This window comes from Carassius auratus, chromosome 14 (genome assembly GCF_003368295.1).
Source record: "Carassius auratus strain Wakin chromosome 14, ASM336829v1, whole genome shotgun sequence".
Classification (NCBI taxonomy): Eukaryota; Metazoa; Chordata; class Actinopteri; order Cypriniformes; family Cyprinidae; genus Carassius; species Carassius auratus.
This window is the reverse complement of record NC_039256.1, coordinates 20,855,410-20,879,923: the sequence shown is the minus strand read 5'-3', so window position 1 is coordinate 20,879,923 and position 24,514 is coordinate 20,855,410.

Below are 24,514 nucleotides of genomic sequence, written 5' to 3'. Positions count from 1 at the left end.
ATACATCACATAATCTGTTTACTAACAAGATGACAGCGCCAACTACTGGCCTGGCATACGTAATACAGCGTTTTGGGCCATTTCGCGGATATGTGTGAACACAAATCGTTTTGAAAACGTTGTTGTGTATTCGTTAAACTTTTCAGTTTTTGAATACATCATTGTCATGTAAATGTAGCCTCATTATTCAAACAGGTCATTCTATTTTATTTTCATTGCTGCATTGTATGCAAAATTTATATTGTCTAAAATTCACCCATTCATTTATTTTATTTTAATGATTTTTGCTGTTGTTATTGTCTTGTTTTTTTTTTTCATTTAGAAGTTGCACTTGAAAGTTATTTTACTTTCAAAAGTTCCTACATTTAAAACTTTTGAGCAATTGTGCTTAGAGTCACCAGATACTGCTTTTCTTTTTTTCTTTTTTTTTTTTTTGCTATACGTCCCTTGAATAAACAACATCCTCCACTGACAATTTATTGCAAAAGTTCTTGCTGAGCTTCAGAGCAGGCTTTAAGTTTCAAACATTAGGCATTTTACTCTTTGTACATGCAACAAAAGCATTGTTAGCGATACTCTCCCAAACTCCAACATCGTGAGATATGTGATAACACAGTTAATTACGTCCTGGTAGATAAACCATGTGGAGGGCTTTGAAAAGAGCCCAGGAGTGAGCTGACGTAACACTGCTTGGTTATCAGAGCTTCCGAACACAATCCCAGTTTGAAGCCTGTCGACATATTTTATAAGCTTGTTAAGAGGAAATAAAAGGTGTGCGCTGAAGAAAGGAGACTGCACGCCCAATTTTGGAAGCTTTTATCCTCCTTCTCTCCTCAGACAAAGGGGATTTCAGTGGCACTAATTACACCAAGGGTAAAAATAAAAAGAGCGAAAGGAAATCCCATTTTTGCCCCATACTAAGGTTTGACCCACAGCTTGACCTCCCTATCGAAGGGGAGGAGCGTTTGATTAGCGATCAAGTGATTAGTGGGCTAGCGACTAGAAATCTCCACTGTGGGGAGAGTTTCACTAGCTCCGTTACACAAGCTTTAAAGTCAGTCACAAAAATTGGTGGGGAGTGTGTATTCTTCTGAAGTTCCTCTAATATGCTTTTCTTTCTTTTAAGTTCAGACAGACCACATCTTTAATTAACATGCCAAAATCCAAGTATCTAACTTTTGCTTTGCCTTTAAGTGCGCTATATCCACACATCCCAAAAGACACCGATATAGCGACAGGAGTCTAAATATCATAAGAGGCATTATTAAGTGCTGTTTCTCATTGATGTAGCTCTATTTGAGCAGGCCCGCAGATTCCCCCAGGCGCCAGACATTCATTCTACAAACAAGTTTGTTTATCAGACCACTAGTTCTCAACTAGTTCTCAACTACCCAAGAATGGTCTGTCCTGATGTGTTTGCCAACAAAAAAGCATGCTAAATGCAACTAATAGATTGAATGTAGCCAAACAATTGTGTGTAGTTATTATGCAACATGATCTGATGAGTAACTGATGTATTTCCACTAAATTGTGGTTCTGCCGCACATACATTTATTATTGAAAATTGCTTAGGTATAAACAACTTTACAGATTTTCAAAGTTATGAATCTTTATTTATTATGTGACATTTTAATTCATGGGAATGTTTGGATGATTCTATTATGTATATGATCAATGACATTGTGTTTTTGGTTTAACAAGTTGGCTCATTTACTTAACTTGAAATAATATTTAATTCTGCTCTTTTTGACTTGTGTTGCCAGCTCATTTAAAAAACATTACATAATTGTAATGTTATATATATTATAATTACGTAATCGTTTGAAAAGGCATTAAATCGTAGGCTGCCAAGAGCATGAAATCATCCAAATTATAATGTGGATTATAAACAATTTTAATGCTGTGTTATGTATCCATTTAAGTGCTGAATCAAACAGTCGAAAACCTCTGTCTTTGACTTTTTGGCTAATGTTTATGCTTTAAGCTACCAATAAGAGTGTCTAATCAAAATGCTATTTAAAGGGATACTCCATCCTAAAATTAAAATTGTATCATTTTGTATCCTTGTGGTACTGATGACACAGAAGAGCATACGCAGCATGGTGATATGGAGTGACACAGAGGAGACCACTGACAAAGGAATTATTGAATAAAGTCATTATTTTTGTTTTCTTCGCTTACAAAACGTGTTCCCGTTGCTTCATATAACCCAGATTGCAGGTCTGATGGCAGATGGAGTATTCTGTCGATGACTATTCATACCTTTTATGGACCTTGACACTGTTATTTACTTGTCAGTCTATCAGACAGTCTCAAGCCTCCAGGTTTTCATCCAAAATATCTTTAATTGTGTTCCGAAGATGAACGGAGCTTTTACGGGTTTGGAACGACGTGAGGGTAAGTGATTAATGACAAAATTTCCATTTTGGGGTGGAGTTACCCTTTAACATTTTACCTCATTTGAATGCATTTTCACTCAAAATCAAGTACACCCCATGAAAAAAAAAAATTTCAGAATATATCTGGGCCTACATACTGTCCATGTGTAATGATTATGCAAGTTACTCTGCAAGACACTTGAAATTAATTCACTGGTAATGGTAAACATCTTCACTAGATGAGAATTATCTGAAAAGCTCTTACTCTGTTTCTGTTTTCGCAGAAGAGCAGGGAAATCTAATTCAATTAATCTGCTCCTTCGTTAGCAGGAGACACAGAGCAGGGAACAGATCGAGAAACGTGAGAAAACAGCTGTAATCACCTGAGACATCACAACTTCACAATATTGTAAGCTGTTGACAGTGTTGTTGTCCCCCCGTGGGGCAGAATTTTGATGGGTACGGGGCGCTCATCATCGGTGAATTCCTAAGGCAGTCACTTTATTTACACCTCTTTCTGCTCCCCCCGCTTGGAGCCCTCATCAACGGCTGAAAATTAGAGAAGTGAGGAGTGATTTGAAGATGATGATTTCAACATCATCTTCCTGCTGCTTTTCTCTTTGTCACAGAAAATGGATCAGCCCAGAGAGCAGATAATATTGTGTTTTCCAATCTCAATTTTAGAAAATAATTTATTTGAAATTACTCGGTTGTGAATTACAGAAAGAGCAACTTTCAATAAAGGCTATATATATATATATATATATATATATATATATATATATATATATATATATATATATATATATATATATATATATATATATATATATATATATATATATATAAACTCAAAATCATATGCAGTATGGGTTCTAAACAAAGAATACTTTCAATTTACATGCTGTATGGAGAGTCCAATGGCTGCTTTGGTTGCTGTTCCTCAGACAGTTCTGTATACCTACCCGGTCAAAGGTTACCAACAAGGACACAAAGGAGACTTCAAAAGGTTTAAACAGTCCATATGCCTGTAAGCAATAGCTGAACTATAGCAGGGTTTTGTTTAATATGAGATGCATTCATCAGAAAATACTAGCAGAATGCATCTATAAATGTATATTTTTTATATATAATATGCAATTCATTATTCTGGTCCTGTGGTACACACAGAGATAGCCTTGGGGGTCTCCTCCAAGTGATTCTGACATGATAGTATGTCCTCTTTTATTTTAAGGTTACAGTGACCTCGGTATGTATTTCACCATGTGCTTACACCTGAATACTAGATGCTGATGCAGTACAAAGAGGAGAAAGTTGTGCTTTTGTTGACCTGATTGCTATCCCTCTTTGTGGTTATGGTTTCCTCTAATTGGACAGGACTAATGTGGCCTACTTAACCCAGCAAAGCAATAGATTTGGAGGTCTGTAATTGGTTGAGAGGGCTCCTCACAGTAGTGCATGGCCAATTAATCCTTGCCACCAAATAAGGTGGTCAGGAGAAGAGAAAAACAACCGAGTTAAGATGTGGAAATCGACAGGTTTTTTTTTTTTTTTTTTTTTTTTTTTTTTAGTCAGTGTTTCAAAGCATATTTAAAAAGTTGATTGGGAGTTTTTCCAGAAATACTGCCTTTTATTTCCCCTGCTTTCACTCCTACTCTCACATGTTTTGTTGATTATTCTTATGAGGGGGTTGACGAGAAAAAAAGGCAGATGGTGAGAAAAGAGACGGTGTTGGTTTATTTTCAAAAGGGATGGAAAGAAGCAAAGCCCCTCTAACTAGCAAAAGAAAAGACAGAAATAATTTCTCGGTTAATAACAGTAGGCACTACAAAGACTGGCTAACCGATTTGCTCTTTGAGTATCACAGTGGTGCTGAACTGTGGGAGGTTGGAGTAGTAGACTTCTTAAACACAAGTGCCCTGGAGATATTCTTCCGAAAGCAGAAGAGTGGAATCTGACATCATTTCCTGCAATAAGAAAAACAATGAAATTAGTAGAAGTTGTGCAAAATACAGAAGTTGTACAAAGTAGATACAAACACATTTGAAGAGACAGTAGTCTACACACTATCCAAAACACGTTTAATGTTTAAGCGTTTAATTATAATTAAGCATACCAATCTCTAATGTTTAGCACAATTTAAATGTTAATATCAAGACAGCATTGAATATCCTCGCTTTTTAGCTACATTAAAAGCATTATTGTCTCAAAATTTAAATATATATCTTTTTGATATTGATTTAGTTTCTCTTCCTGAAGCGGACACAGAATCAGTTGGTAAAGATGCTGCTGTAAGATGCTCTGCCATATGTCTTGGTAAATTGAGGATTGTGTTTGTTCCGCTCAGATCACCTGCAGTGTGGTAATTCTATCAACAGCTCGAGAGAGAGAGAGATACAACAATGCTATTTCACAGTCCTCCGTTATGGTCAGAATCCCAGCCGCGTTCGGCTTGCCACAAAATTGCTAAGCTTTTGTGAGGTCTAAGAGGAACAGAGTTTTCTCTGCCATAGGGTCACGCGCCCTCATGTTTTTGTCACGCCATAATTAAAGATCAGTTGTGTAACAGAGTTCCTGCTTGTCAATCAGGCTATGCAGGAAATAGGAAATCAAAGAGTCACATCAGGGCCTTGTCTGGCGTATCACAAGGGGATAAATTGGGATTTTCGGAGATGGGGGAATCTGTGGGTTTATATCAGAAACACGACTCTTTGGTTGCATTTTATTTTGTGATTTTCCCTGGAATGGAGAGTGGCCACAGCAACTTATGCCAACTTGTGCTACATTTGCAGTGTTCACCTTTAAATCGCTTTTTTGTTTTAGTCTTATTTTTCTGTAGAAAAAAAATCCAATATTTCTTCAAAATCATATTTTACTTTAAAAAAAAAAATCTAAAAATCTAAGTTTAGCTTTTTTCCTCTCGCATGTTTCTTGATTTGTTTTTAATTACAATCATTAGATTTTTGTCATCATGTGTATTTTCAGTGTCATCCTTTACCCACATGGAAAGAACCTATATGAGGATATATGCACATATATGAAACCTATATGTAGTTTATATGCACATATATGCTGCATATATACAGCATATATGCACATATATGGTAATATATATATATATATATATATATATATATATATATATATATATATATATATATATATATATATATATATATATATATATATATATATATATGGTAATATATATATATATATATATATATATATATATATATATATATATATATATACATATATGAAATCTATATGCAGTCTATATGCACATATATGCTAATATATATGCTGCATATACGCGTATATATGCCACATAATGACATCAGTCAGAGCAAGTACCAGTCAGGTAAGAAAATCGAAAGTTTTCCTTGTGTTTAGTCAAAGTCTTTAATTTCTCTTTGAGTTTCTGTTTTGGGGTGCTTTTGTTTTGCATTCTAATGTTGTGTAATCGGTTTATTGTCCAGTTAATAGATGATTTTGAGCAGTTGGGAGATGTGAAAGCGCATGACTGTCTGTAACGTATTGACTTTAGTATATATATTTACTAGGGCTGAAACAATTAGTCGACATTATCGGCAATGTCGACAATAAAACAAATTGCGCTTCAGTTAACCTGAGAACCTGAGGCTGTTGAGCTGTTGAACGGTGTTTGGATGAATATGTAAATATATACTGTGCGCCTTCCTCTCAATAACTAAATAAACACAACAAACACTGACAGCGATATAAAAGCACCACTTAAGAACACATTTGATTAGAGTGATGTGGATGTTTGCTTGTTTTAAAATAGGTTTTGATATAGGTTTTTAATATATATATATATATATATATATATATATATATATATATATATATATATATATATATATATATATATATATATTTTTTTTTTTTTTTTTTTTTTTTTTACCTATATTAAAACATATATGTTTATATAGGTTATTTCCATGTGGGTAGTGTTAACCAAAAAAGAAACTTACTCACCCTCAGGCCTTACAAGAAATTCAAATCATTACTTCTGGCTAAAATACAAGTACTGTAGTCTCAGTTATATGTGAAGCTTTTATCAGCTGTTTAACTGGAGCCATATGGATTACTTGTGGATTATAATGATGTTTTTATCCTCATTCTCTCATTCTGATGGCACCCATTCACTGTAAAGTGAATGTGAGACAGTGGTGAGACAGTGATGTAATGCTAAATTTCTCCAAATCTGATCTCATCTACATCTTTGAAGGCCTGTGGGTGACTAAATGTTCAGCAAATGTTCATTTTAAGGTGAATTATTATTTTAAATGTGTTCAGACATAAACTGGAATGGACATACAAGTGAAGGCGGAGCTCCATTGTGGATTGTTCCTGACCAGTTTAATCCCGATTCACATGTTTGTGTGTAAAAGATCTATTATAACATTCATGCAAAAAGCTGCATCAGTGACTTCTTAGTGATCTCAGATTTTGCTGTATACAAGCTCCTCTTGCATCAGGGAAAAAGCAAACCGCTGAGTTCACAAAAAAGAAGTCAAGGCTGGAGAAATAATTATGATTAAGTAGGGTATGGCATTACTCCACCCTCCTACTAAATCACAGGCCCGGCTGGTGAGAGCAGGTTCACTCGTCATGGAATTAATTGAATCCAGCATGGGGCCTCTGACCCACATGTTATAAATACAGAGACAGCACAAATCTCATGCCTGTACAACACCTGGAAGAAGAGAGGGGGAGGTGCACAGGTATAATCAGTCAACTTTTCATCTGCTTGCAAGTTCACATGCAAATACTTCTCACATTCTTCCATTCTGACATATACCAGAGCCCACCATATGGGCAAGCCAACCTTGAGCCATGCTGCCAAGGAGTTACTTCATATGCCATGTGATGGCTTACAGCACTTTCATGCTAGGGCACAAGTGAAGCCATGACAATGAAGAACAATGGTTCTTCACAGAACATAACATCTGATTAAATGCTGCATTACTATAGCCCTTAACACTGCATGATGAAATAAAGACGATAAAGTGATATATATATCATGGATTTCATGTTGTTTTTCTCGGGGTGAGTGCATTTGTTTGTTTGTCTATTTATTTATTTAGCAATATTAGAATATTTGTATTAATACTTATTATTTGTATGTTATTTAATATAAACTAATATATAATAATAATAATAATAATAATAATAATAATAATTATTATTATTATTATTATTATTATTATTATTATTATTATTATTATTATATATATATATATATATATATATATATATATATATATATATATTAGAAAATCATAGATTCTCAACTAATTTATATATTGGTTTCTCAGTTTTGACAAAATGATTTATGTTGTTTTTTTTTTTTGTTTTTTTTATAAATCCTAGTAAATTTATTAATACGTATTATTTTTTTATTTACATACTTTCAATATTGATCTCTTTAATAATAAATATTTACTGTTCTATTTTAATATTTTATTAATATTTATTTATTTGTTTGTTTGTTTGTTTACAAATCTTAGACATTATATATATATATATATATATATATATATACAGTATACATATATATACAGTATATATATATATATATATATATATATATATATATATATATATATATATATATATATATATATATATATATTTGTTATTTTATTTATTACTTGTTTCTGTCAATTTTTTTTTAGTTTACTTATATACATATTGTCATGTCACACAGCAGTATGTGGATAGACAAACTGCTTGTCGCTAGATAATTGTCGCATTGCGGCTGGTTAGGACATGCTGTAAAGGGGAGAAAGAGTCAGCAAAAACTAGAACTCTAAGATTAAGTTTTAGATTTCCCTGATGCAGTAACAATAACTCAAACTTAATTACTAGTCAGCTGTCCCTCAAAGGTTCAGTTGGTGCACCAGCAAATATTAGGGATTAAATGCACATATATTAACCTCTTCTTTGAGATCATCTTGCAAAGCTTGTGTAACTACAGGGAAGCTCCTCTGAAATTGAAGAGGTTGAAGTTTGGGAGAAGAACATTAATTTTTAAGAAATTAATTTTTATTTATGAATGGGTAAAAATATATGTGTGTGTGTGTGTGTGTGTGTGTGTGTGTGTGTGTGTGTGTGTGTGTGTGTGTGTGTGTGTGTGTGTGTGTGTGTGTGTGTGTGTGTGTGTGTGTGTGTGTGCATGCATGCGTGCGTGCGGGTTTGCGTGTGTGTGTAACTTTGCTGTGGCTTGAGTTGAGATTATTAAGGTGATGAACATTGCCTGTGAATAGTGGGTGGGAATCACTTGACTTCTGTACACAGTGAAGGGTAAAAGAGCTCGGGGCAAAAAGTGAGTTCACATTGTTGGTCTGTTTCTCTCAGAGGAAGGAGGCAAAGGTGTTCTATCGGTCTCTCTTCTCTAGAGGTGAGAGGTGGTGTTATTCGTTCAGTAGAGCTAACAGGAACGCTATGTGACCTTTTCAACAAGGGTGATGAACAGCTTCGGGCGAAAGACTGACCTTTCAGCCCCTGCAACTTCCATACACCTTCTGAGATATGAACCTCCAGCTCTATATGCACAATGAAACACACACTAATGCGCCAGACTGCACACGCTATGCTGTTTGCGCTCAGCAGGACCCTGACCCCTGTACCTGCCTTGCTTCGTTTTGTGAAGACATCTATGACTTTCTTGAACAGCCAATGGGCACCACCATGACGGCTTCCTTCTGTTCTGAAAAGACTCTTAAAATGTAATGGTGAGATAAAGAAGAGCTCAGTTTCAGTGTGCTTTTGTTGGTTGCTTTGGTATATGTTTTTTTCAAAGAAATGTCTTATCATATAGATATTAAACAGCACCCTTTGCCTTCCATTTCATACTGAAGCAGAATGAAAAAAAGAAGCATGTTAGTGCTTTTAAAATGAAAATCTCCCTTTCGCTGAATGAATAATCACTATGATCACCTTTATCTATATTAATAGCACGTGTGAACATGTGTCTCTGGAATTAAGTAATTATGTAGAATAATATGCAGTATGAAATGTTTTGATTAATTTAATGTACATTACTGTTCAATGATTGGAGTAAGATTGGAGTAAGATCCTATGCTCACCAAGACTTCATTTATTTGATAATTTAAAAAAGTAATGTTTTAAAATAGTATTAAATATTGAAACAAATGTTTTCTGCTGTAATATATATCAGTATTCTTAATGTTTTTCAAAGAAGTATCTTATACTCATCAAGGCTGCATTTATTTGATCAAAATGCAACAAAAAAAAAACAGTAATATTGTGAAATATTATTTCAAATAATGGTTTTTTTTTTTAATATGCTTAACAATATTTTTTTTTTATATTTTAATATACATTACTCAAGGTTTTACTGTTAATGAAATATATTCAACACAACATAAATTAAGTTTCATGTAAGGATCTGTTCAATGTTCTGCACATGCAACATTCACTTTCTTCGCTCTTAAAGCAATGTTTTCCTAAATCAGTTGAATTATTTTAGATTAGAGTAGATTGTCATGCTTGTCAAGATTTTGATTCAGATGGGTGCTCTGTTCACAGACACAGAGAAGCCTAACAGAATCAGCTGTGAGAAGCTGACCACATACAGTACATATTGTACTTTTGGGAAACAGTCGTGGTATAGCATATAAAAAACTACCTGGCAATAATCTTCTTCTTCTTCTTCTTCTTCTTCTTCTTCTTCTTCTTCTTCTTCTTCTTCTTCTTCTTCTTCTTCTTCTTCTTTTAAATCTGGACTCTTAAAAAGGTTGATCAGATCTGTAATAAAGTTGAATCTAATCTAAACTAATCTAACTGACCATTTCTTCAGGCTTCAGTATTACACCAATAGAAACACTGAGTTGAAATAAGCCTTAATAACCTAATTAAAAACTTTTGTGTATAAATATATGCTTTTTCTGTCAACAACATCATACAGTAAATAAATTGTTCTCTGCAAATATTTATTATAATTTGTTCAGGCATAAACACCTATGCCTGCGGCCTGTTTAAAGCACAAAAAACATTTTATCATATATCTTGCTTGTAATCTTTAAAACATGAACATACGGTATATCGAACATATGTTACTCTCAGTTATATGAAGTAATTCGGTTTGAACTTGAAATTTCAAGTTTCCTTCATAATGTTCACTATTTAGTCATATTGACTTCAGTAACTCTTTTTATTTGTGCATTAAAATATCACTTTATACTTGTGCTTATTAGATAATCAGTCTAAGAAATAATTTTCCATTAGGCTGTTTAATAGAATTTGTTATTTGAGGTTTTCTTTGATTCACACATTTCTAAATAAATTATTTAGCTGGGGAGATCCCTATGTCAGCCTTTTTTTTAGTACGGTAATTGCAAACCCAGCTTTATGATTAAAGTGAGCCTCCTGACACTTTAATGTAGACCTTTCCTTGCATTTGATCTTCTCAACATGTCTCTATATTCCCAAGTGCTGACCATGCAAATCTGACCTCGGCACAAACAGAGACTTATGCTCACCCGCTAGTGAACACATTGCATGCATCGCTGATTGAATGTTGACTAGAGTTGTGGGGCCCAAGTGAAGGACAACATCATTAGGCTTATTATGAATCGTAGCAAACAGCAGCATCCCATCCACAGGCATCAGTGTGATTCATTGGCTTTCAGTGTTGATAGGACCATTTAATTGTACTGAGCCTCTCCTCACAGAAGCCGTCTGTCATACGCCAGCGGGGGTTGGTGGGGGGGGGGTGCAGGTGTCTATCTTTGTGGAAGCAGAAACATTTGAGCAGATGTAAACAAATACACAGAAGCAGATGCTTGCACAAAGGATTGTTTAAAAAGAACAAAAGCCATTTTTTCCCTCTAAGTAGTCATTGAAATTACTACGAGTACTGAATTTTCAAGAAAAAGAAAAGTGACAACATTTTGTATGAATTTTGTTTCACTTATGTAAAACATCAGACACACCAAGTGATTAAACTCCCACATGCTGTATGTGCATCATGTCCCCAATGACAACCACATATAGATAACATTTTGCTGCGCATACAGAAATCTTGTTTCACATACATACTGTTTATGTGAATAAGCAGATTATTACTTACAATCTAACATAAGGTAAAGGTCATGCAGGCATGTCTCTTCCTCATTGACTCATGTTCTCATAAACTATTTCCTAAACATGTATACAAAACCACATTTTGTGTAATGTACAATTGTCAGAGGCTATGCATGTAAAACGTCCTAATATGTAGCTTTGGAAAGTACTGTACAAATGTAATGTAAACGGACTCATTCAAACAAATTATTCACAGATTTTAAGCAAAATATTTACATTTACTAAGTTAAGTATAAATATATCTGTTCAATTTATTGCTGTCATTCTAATGGCCATCTTCATTGCTTTTAGTGTCAGAAATATACAGATCTAAATGGAAAATTAGTCCCTTGCATGTGTTTGTGTACATGTATTGCATATGATTTTGTTATGTCTTTCGAAAGCATTCTTTAATAGTGATTGACCATTTGAAATATTATTGCGATTAAAAAAAAAATTCATATAATTTTAATATATTTTCAAATGCCATTTATTTTGTAATGGCAAAGCTGAGTTTTCTGCTGCTGTTTGTGTCACATGATCTTCAGAAAGCCATTACAACATGATATTTGTATGTATTTTTGTTCCTTTAAAAAACTGGAAAAGTTAGATTGACGCATTACTGATAATAATGTGGACGCTTGTCAGTTACTAATAATTTTGCATCTGTATAATGTATCTGTCTTCACAGTCTTTCCATGCATATTTGTGTATGAAAATGTATATGAAAGAAAAATGAGAAGACGCTGTTGTATCAGCACACTCTGCATTTGTTAATGTTCCTAAAATGAATTATTAATGGGCCTTACCTTTCATAAATCGTAATATATTTAATTGCTATTAACTTCTAATGCAGCATATGCTTATATTTGAATACATTTAAAATTATGTACATTAATCTTCATCATGTAAACCGTTTAAATCATGTGTCTACAAGCACTACTCCTAAAACTAAACCCTTCGATTCACCTTCAAGACAATGTACAGTATGCTTCAGTTGACTTCAGTATGCTTTTTTACAGTTTCTTACAATTCTGTGTCTCATATCTCTTGTCTCATGCTCGACTTTAGTCTATTTATGGATATGATGAGGAAAGAAGAGGGAGTAAGACACAGAAATTGCATTTTACTGCTAATGAGAAGCATATACTTTTAGACAGAAGTAGGATTTTCTCCAGTAATATTCAGTTAGAAGAATATTGCAGAGTCGCGTCTAGCTTGCCTTTAATCTTATTGTTATGACCGCACACTATTTCCCAATTAAGTAGTGAGCTCTTGTAATTGGACCCATGGATTGACTAGAGCATCCAGATGTTTCTGTCATCTGGCAGAGAGTGGGACTTATTAAATTGATGAGGAAAAAGACACAATATTTTCTGGACGACACTGTCTAATTAGCAAAGGACACTCTCAACTCAGTCACCTTGAAAACATAGTTCAGGTAAGGCTTTGTTTCTGCGGTGACCCTGATCTCAGCTCCATACAAAATACTGTAAAAATAAGGCCTTTCCTTTTTATCTATATAGCAAACTGTTGGTTTTACACCAACTATCTGCATCTGTTATAATAATTATTTTATTATTATTATTCATTTATTTTCATTTTAAATTTTAGATACCCCTTAATTTTACATTGTTTTTGTTAACACGTTGCATGTTCCTGTAGTAATAATAGTAAATTATGCATAATTACATTCAACTCTAAACCAAACCCTAATCCTACTTAGTTAATTAATATTATTTAATATTGTGTATGTACAATTTCACTGTAACAACAAAACCTTAAAACAAAGTGTAACCAAATGTAACATTTTATTTTTGTTTTCATTTTATGTTACTGTTTCATAAAATACCAATTCTCTATAAGTTATCTTATTAATATAAATATTCCTTTTGTATGTACAGTGTATGTACTGTATATGCAAATACATTAATATGTATGCAACAACCAGCTTTATGTAATCTCTCTATACCTAAAGGTCCAGGCCAAGAATAGTAGAAGACACTTCATACTGTATAAATACAACTGGCAAATATAATAAGTCATCTAATAATCCAACATAAATGTGACTAACGGTGCTGGAAGAAAGGTTCAAAACTACTATAAATGAGTGACACATTCTGAAAATGAGTGTGCGAGTGTGTATTTGTTTGAGTATTAAGACAACACATCCTTCCCAAAGCATTCCTCCATGTTTAACATTAAGACAGATGAAGACTTAATACGTGTTAAATGACCTAATAGTAGTGGGATTTTTTTTTTCTTGCTATCCAAGACGTCTCGACTTACTTCTTATTACACTTACAAATATTGAATTTGTGAATAATTTAACCTACCGCCCACACCCAAATGGTGCAATTGACTTCATTATTTATTTTCCAGCACTTCAATAATTAATGTTATGTGTAGGAGAGCTTCTTGCTCTGCCTGGCTTTCTCATAATTAAACCAGCTGCCAGTGCTATGACATCCTCTATCATTAAAAGCATTAGTGGGATTAGAAAGTTTGTCTGTACTTCTGTTTACCCTCATTTTAGTTTCTCTTCTCTTTTAGTATTGTCTCTCTCATTAACAAAAAAAGCACTGATGTGGACTCGTAAGGCTGTAGAGATTATGACATCAGAGAAAACAACAATTGCTATTTATACATACACACACAAACACACATACATATACATACTGTATATATTTAAATAGAGAATAAATTCTTCTTCTTCTTCTTAACCTTCATCTCACATTTCAGTGAGAGAACGAAGAACAAAGCCATTATGATGCAACTCGCTAATCTACATTAGCTTATTGCATCAAGTCCACATTTGGAGTCCAGTCACAATTAAATGATGAAACTAGTCACATCCATTTCTGTGATTGTGTATGCTGGAGGAGAGATGAAAAATGCCAAGAATATATGATTTATGTGCTTTCTGTGTTAAGTGCCCCCTTTTACAAAAATATAAGCCTTTGTAATAAATGGCTCTTTCAAGCATTACACAAATCAATAGCATCTAAAAATGGCTACTCCTCTCTTCTCGACCGTCCTGCTTTTAAAAGTGCAGACATATTGAATTAAGGACACTCTCACCCATCCAATCCCTTTTTGTCCGAGATAAAGTTCAGCTTTTTGTTTTTACTTTACATCTTTTTTGTTCTGGTGGTCTAAAAACGTTGCTCACCTGCCGTTAGAAAACTCTTTTGCCTGTTTTCAAAAAGTTTGATATATAGGAAGTTCTGAAATAATAGTTTTAGGTTAACAGGTTTTTAGGTTGGATCAGAGTGCACTGGCTAAAACGGAAGTTGTTTCACAGACAAAGGACTGTCAAGCTTTGTACAGTTCTTCTTTTCTCCCCTGTAATTTGGCAGTTTTATATTAGCACATTCTCCAAAACACAGTTTTGACCTTAGGGAGCTCAAGATGTCATTCAAATGGTTCAACAGCTGTCTGTCAAACCTGTGTCCAAGGGGACAAGAGAGAATTCTTTGGCAGCGTTAAATTACCCTCAGTCTGTGTTTTCAGGAAAAATGTTGATGTCGTTTAGACGGAATTGGAAGAAGCTCATGTGGGGACACGCTATTTCTCTCATGAATAATCCTATTTCATGAATAAATGGTTTTATTATAGGACCATGTTTGATGCACATAATGCCATGCCAAAAAATGTCACTCTGAGGCATCTCTTGGATGATGAGGACTCAGGCATTGACACTGAAATATCAGTCCTTGTGCATGTATTACAGAAGGCTTTTTACTTGAGCGCTTGCTGAGAGCAGCTTTAATTTATGCCTGTTTGATTGGATATCATCATGGGCGCACAGTTGCTTTCAACTGCTTTTGCTTCGAGACCTAGATTTTACAAGTGGTGAGTACAAATACAAATGTTTGCATAACATTTATAATAAACAAAACTGTCCTTGTGGTCAAACATTTAAATGTTTCAATATTTCCATAATTCCATAGGCCTAAAGCAATGTCTTTTAAGAATTGCTAAGAGGTTGATTTGCACCAAAACAACCTTAGTGGCTTATTATTACAATACTATTGACCCATATGAGTCAGTTCTTTAACTGATTCAAAAACATACAGCACAACAAGTATAGTCTGATTCTTGAACAAATGAAGAGTGAGCTACTAATTTAGCAATTCCCAAACAAATGACTAATTGTGAGAATGAAATATTTCCAGATTACTTAATTTAATTCATATGTTATTTTATTATTTTATTTTATATATTGGTGAATAAGACTAATAATTAATTTGTATTTATGACACCTCTGAAAAAGTACAAATCATTAAAAAGAGTTAATTTATTTATTGTTTAAAATATGATTTATTACTGAATATGCTTAATCATTTGTCCTTTCTTTTTTAACCTACTTATATACGTACACTAGTTGCATAAAGATTTGAATAATCACAATGTTTTCTCCAAGGCTAGACTGATCAAAAACACAGTAAAATTGTGAAATAATTTGACAATTTAAAAATGACAGTTCTGTAGAAAGATTTTTTATTATTATCGATGTTGAAAACAGTCGTGCTGCTTAATATTTTTATATAAGATAACAAAAGGATGTATATAATTATATTCAAGAAAGGCACTTTAAATGAATAAACGTGACAGTAAATGTATGTATAATGTTACAGAAGAATTCTATTTCAAATCAATTTTCTGAGGAAAAAAAAAATGTATTGTAGTTCCCACAAATTAAAACAGAAAACACTTAATTTAAGTTGTAATACTGTATTTTACAATATTACTGTTTTAACATATTTTCATCAGAAAACACAGTCTTGGTGTACATAAGATACTTTTCTCAAAAACATAAAAAAAAGGTTTATTTTTCCAAACTTTTGACCACTAGTGTATATGTCTGTTTGCTTTGGTTGGTAGGTTCCTTCTCCTCATTATGAAATCACCAAAATATTTCTATCTTGGGGGAAAATGAAGGATGTCAGGTAGCCCTACAATTGATAGCAACCATCACTCTAACGAATAACATCTATCTACCACCCAAAACAGCCTCATCCTAGAGGAGCTGACAAGAATGGCATGTTTACTATTTTCATCTCAGTGTCAGTATTCTACAAAATAATGGTGGAGCTTTAGGGCACCTGCTCATTCGGTTGAGCTTCATGGATGTGTGAACCCATGCGTCTCGTCATGAAATGAGAGCCTGAACAGGCAGCAGTCTCTTCCCTGTAGTGCAGAATGAGTCAGAGGGATATATTGAGTTGTGGAAAAGTTTTCAATCAGCGACAAACAGAAATTTAATCAACCACCCATTTAGATCTGTGCTGTCTGTTTGCCATAATATAGAACTAGAAAAAATACACACTCGCTTCTCTTTTTCTATACCTCTGTATATAACAGGGTGTCACCACTGCAATCAGACCCAGGGCAGTAAAAATGCCATGAACTAGCAAGAGTAACTGCTGGCAAAACCAGCTATTTCACACAGGAACACATGCAGCCGAGCTTATCAATCAGTTGTAGCAGGGAGGTGGAGGCAACAGAGAACAGTCACACTACTGAATATCCTTATTGCAAGCTTCTGGTATATACTGCACTTGAATACACGGCGGCCAAACACACAGAACATGCAATAAAACATCAGATGGGTTAGTGGAGCAGTGAATCAAGAACATGGAGGCCACAAACCTTTTCATTTACAGCATAAAATACAAGAAGTGGCACATATTAATCTTTCAAAAATAAAGCAAACGTGTACTAAACTCCTGAAACATATTTTAGAGCAGGCACTGCAATTTATTAAAGATATTAATTATATTTGAATGTGCGTGTGCGTGTGGATGAAAAAAAAAAGACAGATGTAAACCCCTTTGTAATCTTTAACATTTTTATGACTATATTTTAACTACGCATTTTTTCTCAGCGCCTATAACTGATTACAATTAAATTGCATAATTTAGTTACATGTACTTGTTACTTCCCAACACTGCTGATTAATTAGCAGAAGATATAACTCCACTACCTGCTTGATGTCATTAACAACAGTTTTAACCAATGTGGAAATAATTGTGACTAGTAAGTGAAGTGAAGTGACATTCAGCCAAGTATGGTGACCCATTCTCATGACCCATGAGAATTCATGTTCTGCATTTAACCCATCCAAAGTGTACACACACAGACCAGTGAAAACACACACACACACCCGGAGCAGTGGGCAGCCATTTATGTTGCAGCACTCAGGGGGCATTTGGGGGTTCGATGCCTTACTCAAGGGCACCTAAGTCATGGTATTGCCAGCCCGAGACTCGAACCGACAACCCCAGGGTTAGGAGTCAAACTCTCTAACCACTAGGCCACGTCTTCCCAGTTAGTTAGTTACTACACCACTGCTGCATTTCCAAAAACTTGTATGTACGACTGATCGTAATATTACGGACTGTTTCCAAAAACCATTGCAACTTACGTAGCACTTGAAAATCATCATAGATCTACAAGTGCTTTGGAGTAATCGTAAAGTCTTAAGTGCAGATTCATGCAGTCACCTGCAGGACAACTGGCAGATTACACCTTTATCTCATTCAAGTGCAATGTTAATGTAATATAAGGATTTGATTGTATTTATCATACACTTTATTAGTCCTTTTCTTTTGAATTTATAAATTAAATAATTAAAAAGGGCAGAAAAAAATCTGAATTAAATTACTGAAAAAAAATGAATAAATAAAAAAATAAAAAATAAATAATTAATGTACGAAATATACTTCAAAGACTGGGGCACAAAAACCAGCCATGTATTGGGCCCAGATATAATCTCTCTCTCTCTCTCTCTCTCTCTCTCTCTCTCTCTCTCTCTCTCTCTCTCTACATATATATATATATATATATATATATATATATATATATATATATATATATATATGCAAATATATAATATAATATAATATAATATAATATAATATAATATAATATAATATAATATAATATAATATAATATAATATAATATAATATAATATAATATAATATTGTGATGCAGCATTAGGTTAACATTTCAATACACGATAATGTAGTACTACAATTACGAGCCACTCTATTAGATGACATTTCAGCACTTGACAAACGGATAGCGACTCCTAAGTAGCACTTAAAGCACAGCTACTTGAGATTGTGTTAAGTGCATTTTTGGGAAACGCATGTGAAACAATAACAAATGTTTGTAAATAGACTCGTAGAAAATGTTCTTAAACGCTAAGATCAATCGTTATCGAGAAACGCAGCCCTGGTCATTTTACCAGTCACTACTTGTGCACAAGCACTTTAAGTTGACATGAAATTTCACCTGTTTTAATTTTTTCTGAATGCAGCTTGTAATTTTAAATCCAAATGCCATTTGGCCTTCATTAACCACATACCTTTCAGTTGACTGCAAGCTATTATTTAGTTTTTTTCCCGATAACATTAACAACTGGTCTACTGAGCCAATTTTTTTGTAATTCAATAATCCGTTTCACTAGGATGTACATCATGATACAGGTGAAAAGACAGCAGCACCAAGCAACATCTGTTAAATCTTTTAAAGTACTTTTGTTTGCATGTGCTACCTGCTTGTCCGCACTGGAACACGGGGGGAGTGTTTGAAACTTGTTCAGAAACATTCACTATTTTTTTTGCAATTATTTCATGCTGCTAGAAATACAAAAAAATTACAAACTACAGCTTTCAGCAACAAATCCCCAGCAATCGGCATCCCATCTGTAGGATTCATATTCAACACCCCACGAGAGACATTGTTCTTACTAGCCCTTTTAAACGCTTTTGGCAGCATTCAGATCAGCATTAAGGCACTCAATGAGCCTTGCCATGGCAATTCTCTCATAAACTTTCCGTAGCATAACTTACGACCGGTCCACAGAGAATGGCCAGCGTGTGTTATGATGAAGGCAGTTTATCACAGCAGGACAGTATTAAAAGATTCTTTTGACAGCACAGCACAGTCTCTGGTGGAGATAATCAGATGATACTTTCCGCAAACATCCAGAAAGAAAGATTCATCATTAATCTCGATTATTCTGTTTTAAAATATGCACCTCTAGACCTTTCAGCAGAAGATTTTCCTTTTGAAACTTACCAGACTAAAGCCACAGACTGAATCGTTGCCGTCCCTTTGTACAATAAAAGAACGCTACAGTGTGTCTTTTCACAGTTTTTGAGTCCTTGAAAAGTGGTTTACGATATCTTGAAAGGTCTATTTAAAAGTTGCAGCAGGAAGAAAATTGCTCGCATTTATTTCCCCCACCATACATAATCGTGAGGCAGGCATGTGAAACCTGTTCCCTGCCCTCAAAGTGAAGGGTCATGCTATTCGTATTCATATTTTGTCAAGCGCACACCACACCTCGCAGTCCAAACATTGATGACCTCTGATTGAGCTGCCATTTTCATGTCTGAGAGCTGAAAGACTGCACTCGTTGTGTGAGTCCACACAATAGAGATCTTTCCCTCCTGAATGAGATTGCTTGGCCTTGTTTGTGACAAGGCTATTGATTCGAACCTCGAATCAAAAAGGTGCAGTATCGCCCCTCTATGTCAGTGACATGTGGCACAGCAGAGGGATTGAATGTGACTCTCCAGAGCTGAGCATTAAGTAGGGAGGTCAGATCTCAAAAGGGAATGTGCAAATCTTTTAAGGGTGTTGATTCTGAAGAATTTTTTGGGTCAAGTGAAAGAAATCTGTGTGTGAGACAATGGCTATAAGCAAAAACTATAAACAAAACATCACTGGGGCTGGCTGTGAGACTCAAAGTGTAGAAAACTAGAGCAATTCTGGCTATATACGACTTAGAAGCCTGTTAAACTGTCCTCCAGGGTGCATGTGGAGATTCGGCGCTAGTGGAAAGTGTTAATTGGCGTTCTGCCTGCTGTTTCTTCTCTTCGAAATAGCGTGTTGGTTCACAAAGCCCCAAAATCTCCTGTTGCGGAGCTCATTGCTTTCCTGTGCCCTAGTTCTTGCATTCGAACATGATGAAAATGCTTTTAAATTGTCAGTGAGGTATAGTAAATGCCTTTGATTTAGTCTTGTGAGTGGCGTGAGTTTACCTCACCTTACCTAAAATAGGTTAATTAAGAACCTTCTATTGATCATTGACAGCACTGGCCCACAACCCATTTCACACAATTAAATCTAGGTGCAGTTTTGAAGGATGGAGCCAGGCTTTTATATGGGACATCTAAACAATCAATAGCAAAAAATAAATATATGATGACTCACATTTGAGATGAGCAAAACAGTTTGGTGTGACTTTGAGGGAGAGAGAAAGAGGTTGTGTGCACTCCCAACTGTCTGCTTAGTTAAAAAACGAAGACAGAAAAGAAGATGAGAGGTAATAAAGCAGAGCTTTATAAAACATGACTCCATTGGTTCATTTTCAGAATTCAATTATGCTGCCTTCACTAGCTCCATTTATTAATCTGCAAGTTTCTTTGTGTTTGCTACACCCAGTAACCTTCACATAACTTGCATATTTTCTTAGCATTTTATCTGACATGAGGTGCATTATTTCTGGAAATATATAGTATTGTTCAAAAATGATGAAGGGATACTAAACCGAATCTCTTAATTACAGACTTCACTGTGTGTGTCTTAATTAACCCCTAAAATGACCTTGAGTGTCACTCTATTGGATCGTTCAAGTAAAATTGATCCTTAGTTCAATGCGTTTTCTAAGACGTACGTTGTATTATATAAACTGTATGTATTTAAGTGCATATACATATACAGTACATTTGTATTGAATAGTTTTCCTTTTACGTCTATACTATGAGGTGAACTCATTGCACTTTATAGTTTCTTTTAACCTGTGGAGAAAATCCAGTGAGCAGAGAGGGGGAACTGTTTTGCAATTATGTTGTGTTTAAAAGGTCACTGAAAGTAGTGCAGTCCGAGATCGCTTGAAAATGTGGTTTCTTATATTTTGCCGCACCATGTTACCTCTCTTTGCTTCATGGGCCAAGTAATACAAATCTTTTTGCTTCTTCAGAAATTGCATCATCTGTTCAAGAGGTATTACATAAATTTTCACTCTTCTGTCACTACCTATAGAATGGAAGACTCTTGCTTTATTTTGCATGTTTAAATGCTAAGCCGTTCACAAGTCCTCTTTTGAGTCGAACACTTATTGGTGGCGTCTTGAAGAGTGTATTTAAAGTGACCCCTGTTGGTCAGAGAAGAAACTGCACTCCTTCCGCAGCTTATAAAACACAAAAAGGACATGCTGACATGAGAATTGAACTGGGTCTGTGCTCCTCAACAGCTATTGCAACAGAAGATGCACTTAAGTTTGGTTTCAAGGGAACTTGGAAGTCATTAATTGCTCTGCTACTCACCATGGCCACTGCTGGCTTCACGACATTGGTGTTAGTCTCTCCACACCTCCGCTGCCGGTGACGTTTCTAGTGGAAACAACTATTTATATCCATCTTTTACAGCCAGGACCAGCCTCGGTCAATTAACGGAGCCAATCTCTGAAAGGGCCACAGAGGACAAGACTGGCGCCCAGAGAGACAGGGTGTTAGTGAATTTCTCCTGAGGCTTCACACCACAGATTGTTCTCAACACCCAATGCAGAATTTAGAACACTCTGCTTGCCACCAGGATGACTTGTGTCATCAAAAGCCAACTGTCAAGCATCTAGTGTGCTGTGCATACTGAAATCTATTAACGCCAACAGTGGTGTCATGTTTGTATGGCACAACACGCTTTTTTCTTAGTTATGAATCATTGAAAGCATTTATCATGCAGACTCTGAGAGCTTATGCTATATATCTTTTGATGCAGATACAGTAGAAAATATACAAAGAGTGATGAAGCGAGGGCGTATCAAGTGACGGTGTTAAGGTTTTCTTTCACTATAGAAATATCCTGAGCCAAAAACTTCCACTACACACCTGCAGATGAATGAGCGCTGCAAAGATGTCCTTGTTATGAGAGGTAGCTGTGGACATATTCATATAGATTTCAAAGTATTTCTGAGATCGTTTATCTTTTCATTGCATTGCAGAATGCATCATGTGGGCCTTTAAAACTTTGACTCTAAGGAGGCTTTCAGACAGTGACCTTACATGTGTTTTATTTTCCACAATCTCTGCTGTTGATTGAGAGTGCTATGCAATGGTTTCAGAAAATCAAAGAAAAGGGTGCTAATGCATGGCAGAACACCCAAGAGCATATGTGTCCCTTGTGCACCACAAAGTGTCTGAAGAAGCAGGTCTCTGGCTTTACTTATCCCCCAAAGCCCCTGTCTCATCAAATGCTGATAGAGTCAAAAAGTCCCTGGGCACAGGCAGATGGTGGTTATTAAAGCTGTCATTACAGGTCTGTCAGACTAAAAGATGGTCTGTTGCTTACTATAGACTGTTCACTCTTCATATTTCATCTTTTTGGTTGATTGCTAGTATTCTGAGAAGAGTGACTGGCAAATAACATACAACTAGTCTCCAGGCTCACACAGCCTGGGAGACCCTTTGTAATTGAGTAAATGGAAAAGAAGAAGCAGCAGCATCTTTCTATCTACAATCTAAAGTTTCACATTCTAAAAAGCCCATAACAAAGAATAACCATCTAATATTATAAAATTAAGGATATTCAATTACAACACTGTTTGCCATAAAAAAAAAAAAAAAAATATACTATAATGTACTTTTGTTCATTTTATTCAAATTGATCAAAAGTGCCTGTAAAGACTTTTTCATTGTTACATACTAAAAATAGAATGTATAATGATTTCCCATGTTTTCAACATTGATAATAATACGTTTTATAATAGGACGTGTGACACTGGCGAGTAATGCCTGCTAAAAAAATCAGATTTGCCGTCACATGGATAAATTACATTTTAATATATAATCAAATAGAAACCAGTTGTTTTTAAATTCTAAGAATATTTCCCAAAAAATATTTTTTTGCTGTATTTTTTTATTAAATATATGCAGTCTGGGTGATCATCATAACAGATAAAAACAATTGAAAAATTCTTACAGACCCACAACTTTTACACAGGTATTAAAAAGCAGCTTCAGATTTTTATGAAATATTTATACAAGATGAGATGAAAAAAGATATTCAGATATCTAAGGACATAAGATAAATAAATCATATTTCATCAGATCTGAATGCCAAACCTAGGGGTGTCACACAACTATATATATAAATCAGTTGATGGTTACCCTAGAGACACATTGATTTCGCAGTGCCAATTTAATATTAACTTTAATGAGAGATACAGGAAAGTCAGATATAAACATCATGAAGAAGGCAAAATAGGGGAATTTAAACTTCAAACTTTTAAGGGTGACTTAATGATCTACTGTATATCGGTCATGCATAACTCTTGATTCGTGTACAGGCCTATACCCTCAATTATGGGATTAAATAATTCAATCATATTAATAAAGTGTCCTAAATGAGCAGAAGGACAATGATTAAAACCATGCTCATGTCACAGGTTGCTAATGTTGAATGTGATGCCCCACAAATGACTGACAACTGGCATTTAGCTGTGAAGAAACAGCCTGGGAGAAACCGTGAGTGTTTTCAGGCAGCCAGCGTGGAACGAAGCGCAATGACCGTGGTGTTTTTTGCACCCATCTGAGAGTGCATTCAGAGTTGAGCCCTGGCCCTTTGTACTAATTAACCTGTCTAATGGGTTCAGCAAGTTCCTACTTCCACACTCGATGGAGTCCGTTCAGAGTTCTGTTATTTTAATAACACGCCAGGAGAGAGATATGGAGAACAGAATGCCAAAAGGTGGAAGGTCTCACTGGGTGTTTTAATATAGCTGAGAAGACCCGCAGCTCTGTTCCTCTCCACTCTTTTCCCACATCTCTCACTTCACCGACACCCAGAGCTGTTTGCGTGCTGTGCCTCTTAATTTTAAATACATTAGCCATTAGCACTGTGTTCAGAACACCAGCTCGATTAAGATGCAAGACATGCCGACTGGTTATTTGTCACAGTAGAGAGTCAATCATGGATTTCATGGGTTTACCGTGTACGGTT